The sequence below is a fragment of the Chrysochloris asiatica genome, unplaced genomic scaffold (assembly GCF_000296735.1).
Source record: "Chrysochloris asiatica unplaced genomic scaffold, ChrAsi1.0 scaffold00080, whole genome shotgun sequence".
NCBI lineage: Eukaryota > Metazoa > Chordata > Mammalia > Afrosoricida > Chrysochloridae > Chrysochloris > Chrysochloris asiatica.
Window position 1 is genome coordinate 201,416 of NW_006408598.1, and position 9,616 is coordinate 211,031.

Genomic DNA, 9,616 nt, shown 5'->3' on the forward strand with positions numbered 1-9,616 from the left:
GGTGGGGTGGGGAGTAGGTGGCAAAGAGAAGAGGACATCCAAAAAGTAACTTACACATACAATGGTTTTCTTTAAAAAACAAAGAGAGAGAGAGAGAGAGAAAATGTTATCTTCAACAAATGGAAACAAGCATTCAAAGCCCATCTTTCAAGCCATAGCCAAACCATGTTCTATCTTAAGGCGGTTCTCTTTCTTTGTTAATAAAATCTCTCCCCAAACCATCATCACTTTTAATCATCCCCAGACTGGGCTTCATCTTCAGACCCTTCATCCCCAGATTTTTCTGGTGGAGGGCTGGCAGATGTTTTCTTTTCTGGAGGGCTTTCTGTTTCCTCATCGTCTTCTTTGGGGGAAGAAGTCTTTTCCTTTGATGCCTTTGAAGTTGCGGGATGACCCGCTTTCCCTTGGCCCTTCACTCGACTTGGCGTCACTGTTGCCTTTAGCCTGGGTTTGGGCATTTTCTTTTCTTTTCACTCAGGTTTGGATTTCTTAACCATCTTTTTGTTTTTCTTTTTTGAACTGCCATAGTCACTGTCATCGTCTTCCATTAGGAAGTCTTCACCACTGCCAGAATCTTTTCTTGGAATGGTGCCTCATCCTCCTCTCGTTCTTCCTCACTGCCCCCATCTTCCATAAGCACGTCTCTCTTGCTTCGAAGCTGCTTTAGAAGCTGCCTGTCGCTGCTGACGTACATTTTTATGATCTTTTTCATCTTCACTTATCATCTGCTGAGTGAGAGTCATCCTTCTTGGTCTTCACATCCTTTTCTTCCCAGTCCTCACTGTCTTCCTGTGAATTCTTTCCAGACCGCCTCTTATTTTTAGCTTCTCGAGGAGATGATCGCATTTTCTTAGCTGGAGGACCCGAATCTCTTCCATAATCTTCATCAGCATCATCAGATTCCTGAAACTGTGAATAATCAATGAACTTCCTATTTCTGACATGTTCGCTGTTGAAACAGGAGCCAGTCAAAGACCAGGACCCCACCCCGCCCAACCCCGCGTGCTTGGCGCCCCCCTGCCCCAACTTCAGCCGCTGCAGCTGAACCTCGACCTGCTGGTTTCTCAAACTCCGCTGCGCCTTGTTTCAGGGCCCCTTGATCATACGAGCCCCCCGCTCCCCTGTGTCTCCAATCTCTTCTTAAGTTATGTGCCTTGTAAATAACTTTTGAAAATCCTGTCATTTTATTATAGTCTATATTGAGTTCCTCTACCTTAACCTTTTTTTTTTTTTGAGTCCTGGTGTGGCACTGTGGAATAATGCGCCAGATTTCAAAGTCATTTGAACTGCAAGGTTGGCTGTTCAAGCTCACCAGTTGCTCCTTGGAAACCCTACACAGGGTCGTTATGGGTCAGAAGTGACTCGACAGCATTTACCAACAACATTCTTGTTTTTTGGAGTCTTGGCAGTTCTCCAAAACCCTATACAGGGTTGCTATGTGTTGGAACCGACTTGACGGCACTTAACAACAACCTTGTTTTTTTGTGTTGTTATATCCCTCCTCCCTCATTTCTTCTTTGCATTGGATTGATCCACTGTTCTGTGGGGACTATTAATTGAACACCTACTGGGTGTTTGTTAGTCATTAGGTACCATTGATCCTATATACAGCAGAGCAAAACACTGCCCAATCCTGCACCCTTCTCACAATTGTTTGAGTCCAGTGCTGCTGCTACCGTGTCATTCCTTGTCTTTGAGGGTTTTCTCTTTTTTGCTAGTCCTCCACTTTGCCAAGCTTAACATGTCTGAAGTATGAGAGACGAAATCTCGCCATTCTGGCTTCTAAGGAGCAGTTTATCTGTACTTCTTCCAACACAGATTTGTTTATTCTTCTGATCCATAATACTTTTTTTTTGCTTTGTAAGTTTTTATTGTGAACTGTGTGATCATTTACATGGGAGAACATCAGCTTTACATTCATCCTATCGTATTTTGTTTTTTGTTTCATTGTACTGACTATAATCCCCTTCATGCATCATCATACTACAGCATTTGCTTCCATTCCCTCTGCTTTTTTTTTTTTTTGGGGGGGTGTACATCGAAAAACTCAGGAATATACAACCATTCAAATAACCAAAGGTCACACCCTGCAAAGCCCACCCCCCCAGCTGTCAGCACACAGCCCCTCTCCCTCTGAGTCCAGAGTTCCCAGGCGCTCCATCTCTCCACGTCATGGTCTCTGCCTCCATCTCTAGTGTCACTGCTTCTTTGGGGAGGGCCCGCACTGCTCTCTTCTCCCTTGATGGTCCCAGGGTCCTCCACTCCTGGACTGCAAAATCAACTGCTCCCCTCCTTTTGTTACAAAATGTCTGCCTTTACATTTGCAACACTTACAATTAGTTCTGATAGCAATTATTCATTTTTGAACCATAAGAGTCTTATCGTCTCCTTTCACCAACTAGACAGGTTGGACACCACTCAGTGGAGATTCTACCTTCCCCCACACCCTCTGAAACTAGGCCCCCTCTTGAAAGCTTGTAAGCCAGTAACTTTGTGCCTTTGTATCCCCCATTTTGTTGCCCATTCCTGTCAACCCTGTGTACCAAGGGGGTTGGAATGATCCTCGCTGTAAAAATTTGTTCCCTCTTTTTGAGCTACTACATCCATAAGTATAGGTCAAGTTCATCAAGTTGTAATGGATTACTCTTTTTTTCCTCTTCTTCCTCTAGTTGAGTTCTAATTATCCAGCCAGGTCAAATGGGTGCTTTCTGCGAGTATGGGTGTTCTTGTGCATCTCCCTTCACTTCATATCAGCTGGTCCATAGTACTTTTAATATTCTTTTCCAACACTATAATTCAAATGCATCAATTCTTCTCCAGTCTTCCTGTACATTGTCAACTTTACATGCGCATGAAATTATTGAAAATACTATGACTTGGGTCTTCAAGCTGATATCTTTACTCTTGAACACTTAAAAGAGGTCTTTTGCTGTAGATTTGCCTAATGCAATAACTTCATTTGATTTCTTGACTGCTGCTTCCATGAATGTTGATTGTGGATCCAAGCAAAATGAAGTCTTTGACAACTTAAATCTTCTGTATTTATGATGTTATTTATTGGTCCAGTTGTGAAAATCTTTGTTTTCTTTACATTGAGGTGCAATTCATACTGAAAGTCTTTGATCTTCTTCAGCAGTAATATTTTAAGTCTTCTTAGTTTTCAGCAAGTAAAATTGTATTATCTACATATCACAGGTCATTAATGAGCCTTCTTCCAATCCTGATGCCATGTTCTTCATTAATCCAGCTTCTTGGATTATTGACCCAGCATACAAATTGAATAAGTATAATGAAAGATTACAACCCTGGCACACACCTTTTCTGATTTTAAACCATTCAGTATCTTCTTATTCTGTTCTAACAACTGCCTCTTGGCCTATGAGGTTCCTCATGAGCACAATGAAGTATTTTGGAATACCCATTCTTATTGTTATCCATAATGTCCACATAGTCAGAGCCTTTGCCTAGTCAATAATGCACAAGTAAACACCTTTCTGATATTCTCTGCTTTCAGTCAAGATCCATCTGATGTCAGCAGTTGTATTCCTGGTTCCCTGTCCTCTTTTCAGTCGGCCTCTGTTGCAATCTTTTTAAAATTATTTTAAGCAAATTTTTACTTGCATGTGATATTAATAAAGTTTGATGATTTCGCATTCTGTTAGGTCATCACTCTGGAATGGGCACAAATATAGATCTCTTCCAATCAGTCTTCCAGATTTCTTGGCACAGATAAGTGAGGGCTTCCAGTGCTGTGTCAGTTTGTTGAAAAGTTGTAGATTTGTATTCCATCAATCCCTGGAACCTTGTTTTTCACCCATGCCTTCAGTACAGCTTGAACTACTTCTTTCAATCCCCTCAATTCTTAATCATATGCTACCTCTTGAAATGGTTGAACAATGACCATTTCTTTTTGGTGCAGTGATTGTGTAATCCTTCCATCATCTTTGATGCTTTCTGTGTCATTCAGTATTTTGCCTATAGAATCCTTAACTTTGCAATTTGAGTCTTGAATTTTTTTCTTGAGTTCTTTCAGCTTGAGAAATGCTGAATGTGTTATTTATTCCCTTTTGGTTTTCCAACTCTAGGTCTTTTTCACATTTCATTATAATACTTTGTCCTCTCCAGTTGCCCTTTGGCATTTTCTGTTCAGCTCTTTTACTTACACATTTCTTAACATTCACTTTAGCATCTCGTAAGCTGGAGAGTGTCAGTCACTTATGACATCCATTTTTGTCTTTCTTTCCTGTCTTTATATTGACCTTTTGCTCTCTATTCCTGTATGATATTCTTGATGTCATCTCACAACTCTTCTGGACTTTGGTCATTAGTGTCTCATATGTGTCCTTGAGATGGTCTTTTAATTCAGGTGAGATATAGTCAAGGTTATAGTTTGACTCTTGTGGACTTGGTTTCATTTTCTTCAGTTTTAGCCTGAACTTGCATATGAGCAATTAATAGTCCATTTCACAGTCAGCCCTTGGCCTTATTTTGGCTGTGATGATATTGAGCTTTTCCATGCATGTCCTAGGTGCTAGAGGCTTCCTAATCAGTTGACTTATTCTCATGTTGTTATTCCAAACTTTATAGATGAGAGTAGACTCAGAGTTTAAAGTGGCTTTCCTAAACACAGTTTATAAGAGGCCTCACCATGATTTGAATCACAGGAAGTTAGGTGGGAAGCTGTGTTCAAATGATCATTTGCTGAATCCCTGTTCTGACTTTGGGAATCAAAGAAAAGCCAGAAGACACCTGGGTAGGGTGCTGAATAGAAGGCCTTATGGGGGTGGCTGGGATGTTGGAGATCTGAAGTTGCACGTGAGCAGTTTTGCCATCTCTTGACATGCCCCTTACTCTGCTCAGCTTCAGGATTCAGTGGCTGGCTGAAATACGAAAAGCTCATCAGGGAAGTGGTGGTGTACAAACTAATATTTGAAAGAACTGAAGTTTTTAACAAGGAATTAATGGCAAGGACACTCTGGGCAGCAAAAACAGCTTACGAAAGTGCAAACAAGGGTGATGGTAGAGTTGTATGCATGTAGGGAAGCCATGAGATCAGAGGAATGGCTTCTAACACAAGTAGTCTGACCCACGGTCACATGGGAAGTGGTGACACCTGAACTTTAAGTTAGGTTGTTCTGAGACCATTGTCATGCTCTGGAAGTGAAGATTGCTCTATTTGAGGCATGATGTTTTGACAGAGCTGGTCCACTGTGGAAGGTAGTACATGGGGTTTGGAGCTCACTTTTTCCAGCCTAAGTCCTTAGCCTCATGGCACAATGTAACCCTCTTCTACTCAGTGCAAAGGCATCTGAGTGACTTAAGGAAGGCTCTGAGTGAGGGTTACACTCAGTGGCTCATGGTCTGAGAGGCACAAGAGGCTGAAATCTGAAGGATCGGTAGACCTCCATGCTCACTCTGTCTTCAAATAGATATTTGCAGTATCCTGCACTGGACAAGTCTCACCCCTCCCTGCTTTTTTTTTTTTTTTAACCACATTTAGTTGATAATGTAAGTAACATGCGTACATGATATGACTGTGATAACTATTTTATGAACTTTGGTACATATTAGTAACAAATGACATGGGAATCCACTTCTCAGCTGATCATGACATATCAATATCAAAACAGACCTTTGACACCAATTATGTGCCAAACATACTAAGTGAACACTTTATAGTCATGATTTTAGTTGTTGCTCATGACAACTTTGTAGAGAAATTCCCAATTTGCAGAATTTATATCTGGTGCTGTGGTGGCACTATGGGCTAAATGCGTCAGACTGCAAAATCGTTTGAACTGCAAGGTCGGTGGTTCAAGCTCACCAGCTGCTCCTTGGAAACCCTATACAGGGTTGCTATGGGTCAAAATTGACTCAACAGCACTTAACAAAATGTATCTGGTGCTGTAACCTAGGTTCCTACTGTAGGTAAGGCTGCTACCAGAAAGCTGGCCAAAATCTCCACCCCAGCTCCTCTCCCATAATGGTCTTTGGGACAATGACTTCTCACAGAAAAGAGGAAGAGGGTGCCATACCAGCGGAGGCAGACAGCATCTACCATATTGTCATGCTGTTTCCTCCAAGGGCTCCCTGCCTGAGATTAAGCACACTTCCATTCTCCACAGGTCTGTCTCCTTTCAGGCACAGGAAATACCTTTCCAGAAAGTACCTTCTCTGAGATGCCAAGCAGTCCTCCACTTCAGGTTCCCCGGGGGTTCTGATTTCTGTTATCCCAGCATTTTCCTTTCCTCTTTGGAGATGCACTACCAATTCTTAGACATTTTCCTTTCTTTTAAAAAATATACTTCTTTCCTTTCACATCTGGTCTCAGATTTACTTCTGATCTCAGGTCCGCTAATCTGTCACATGTATGACATTGATGAAAAATGATTACAAAGGAAATCTCCTGCCTTCCCACCCCCATTTCCCTACCAAAGCTGTATGGGGAACAAATAATTGGCTGAGGAGCCTACAGTATTTAGTCTGGCCCTGGTTGGAATTTTTCTTCAGAAAAAAGGGAGAAGGGAGGATGAGGCTTGGGTTTTGTGGTGCTGAAAACTTAGCTTTGCAAGAACACCTGGGTCTGCTTTTCAATATGTCACTTGAGCAGGGACAGAAATACCTACCTCAGATGGTTGTTTTGAAGCACAAATGATACATATAAGTTAAATGACAAGAACTGAGTTGTATGCTTATGGTACTGTGACTTTACTAGATAAGGCTTTTCTATTAAAAGTCATAAATCCCATGCAAATAGGGTGTACAGGACTCTAATGCTGGGATTGGTTAGTTTTGCCATCCCATTAGATTTAAAAGGAGCCATCTCAGAAGCAGGAAGACTGTCAAGAAAGAAGAGTCATGAGCAGAGTTTGAGATTCCTACCTGGAAATGCAGCAGCCAGCAGAGGTGGCAGCATGGAGAAACAGCAGTTGTGGGCTTCCTGGTCCATGGCCTAAGTAAAACTGAATGGCTAGTGCCTATAGGCAGGAGGCTGGCTTGCGGAGTGTGCCCTTTGGGCATGTACAAACCAGCTAAAAGAGCTTTGTAACATTTGTCAGAGCAGGGCAGAGGCTGAGGGGCCACATGGTTGAAAGGCCAAAGACAAGAACAAGGCATACCTGACTGGAGAACTGCTTGAGTTGTTTGTCTTGAGTTGTTTCTGATCCTGAATTGCAACCTGTTCACTTCCCTAATAAACCCTATAATTGTGAGTATTGTCTATGAGTTCTATGTGGCCATTACAACAAATTATGGAACCCAGATGTGAAGCAGAATGCTGTGGGAGGGACGATTGGTGTCAGAGGATAAAGCTGGTTGTAGGGTAGAGGCATGCTTGACCTCCACTTTATAGGAAGTTGCCTTGGGCTGACTTCTTTTTTTTTTTCAGCTTGATTCTTCTTCCCCGTTTTGAAGCCAGAGGAAGTCAGGCATGGCCTCCCAGCCATTTTGGCAATGCTTTACCAGGCACCAACATGGAAGGGAAATATTTTGAGGGTAGAGAACTTGGAATGCTTGTAAAAATCACAAGATCCTTGAACTAGGAAAATTGGACACAGTTGGCACCTAAAGTTTGATTATTCCCACTAACAGTGTTCTCATACTTGCTGCAGGACCTGTGGCTTCTCTTCCTACTAACTGCTGGCGTGTATGTATCTTCATGTGATGAAATGTGTTCATTTATGTGCTTTTTGCCTTGGTTCTTTGGAAAACAGCTTGAGAAATTTCCCCCTAAGCCCCAATGAGCTACCTTTGCCCTGGTATTCTACCCCCGATGGCTTGTTACTTTTGTCCAGATTGACATTTCCTGGTTTCTTCCTTATCTAATGCTGTTATAACAGAAACGTGTTTATTTTTTCACAGTTTAGGAAGCTATAGAAGTCCAAAGTCAGGACTGCAGCTCTAAGGGAAGGCTATCTCTCTCTCTGTCAAGGGAAGGACCTGTCTTAGTGTAGGGATCCCAAGGCTTGTTCCACTTTCAGCTTTTCTTCCTTGATGATAACACGGTCCCCTTCTCTCTCATTTCTTATAAAATAAAAGATAACGAAGACCACAACCCTAGGAGATCCCCTTACATTGGATCAAAGCTATGACCTGAGTAAAGGCATCCCTCCTAATCCCTTTGCAACTGATTGACTGATGGCATCACATCACATCACATCATGGGTCACAATTACATCATTATATAAGCACTAAGTCACATTATTATAAAACTACCAAAGCCACTGAGAATCATTGCCCAATCCAGTTGACATCTTGTGGGAGGACAAAATTTAATTCATGACACCTAGATAAACTGTAAGCAACTTGCAATTGATCCTTTTTTCTTTCTGTAACTTTTCATTGGGAATTGAGTGAAGGTTTCCAGAGCAGCTCCCCAGTTTTACATTCAACATTTCATACACATTTTGTTTCATCTGATTACAGTTCTCTCAATGTAACATCACTTATCCCACTTCCAGGTTTTTTCTTTCCAGTTCACCTTTCCTAATTCTTCAGAACTCTGCCCTTGGGTAAATGCTTTTGATCACAGGTGTTTGATTATTCTAAGATATTGGATTTAGGCGCTGGACTGCACCCGCTCCTAGGAAACCCATACAGGGTTGCTATGGGTTGGAACTGACTCAGTGGCACTTAACAACAACAACAATGCGTACCTCACTAGTGCTATTGTTCCCTTTTAAGTTCTACCTATATTGTTTGGCTGAAAATTCAGGCACTGGAATGAGTTTAGTCCCAAACCTAAGGGTGACTAAGGCCCAAAGTCTCAAGGTTCCACTAGTCTATCTCACCAGTTCCTAAATCTGGTTTTTTAAAAATGTGTTTTGAGTATTGCTCCACTCACTTTTTTTCTCTCATTCGACTCAGGACTGGTTTGATCCTTTTTGTCTGGTTCTGAACTATAGCCTGCTCTATGATTGCTTTGCACCTTGTAGGGATTGGTCAATAGACCATGCAAATGAAGTATTTCAAAATGCAAAGATGTGCCTGTGGCCTACCAAGGGGGATTTATGCCTTGTCATTTATTTATGGTCAGTTTATGCCCCTAGTGGGAGGGCTATGCCTTGGAATTGATAAGGAAGTGTGTATATACAAGAGAGCTTCAAATAAGTTTGTGGAAAAATAGGATTTCATGGTAATGGATTTTTCCCAGAAAGTTTTTGAAGCCCCCTTATATATGCAGTCAGCAACACAAGAGATTTTTCAAACAGGAAGAAGCGGAGTGAGAGAGAGGAGGCAATGAACCTCTTAAAAGAGCTGTAACACTGAAGTCAGCAACAGGCCAACAGCAGAGTGGGTAGTGACAGACAGCAAGAGTTGCCTCTTCAGGGCCCGAGAGGAAGTCCACATGGTCCAGAGGAGCTGTCCAGCACAGAAGGAGGGAGACTTTGCTTACACGCATCCTCATCCTGAATTATATATACCCTGTTCTCTAATTTAAAACAACACTTAACTGTAAGTATTGTCTGTGAGTTCTGTGTGGCCTCTACAATGAATTACCAACTCCAGAAGAGAAGTAGAGGGTGCTGTGGGAGGGATAGCTGCTGTCAGAATTGGTAAAAAAGGTTGGAGAATAAGTAGACAGGTAAGTCTGATCGCACATAGATCAGCCTTGGAC

At 42.0% G+C, this 9,616-nt stretch overlaps 1 pseudogene; it reads right to left on the minus strand.

The window, feature by feature from the left end:
* Nucleotides 1–230: 230 nt before the first annotated feature.
* LOC102830730 lies at nt 231–6,061 on the minus strand (annotated as a pseudogene).
* Nucleotides 6,062–9,616: the final 3,555 nt, after the last annotated feature.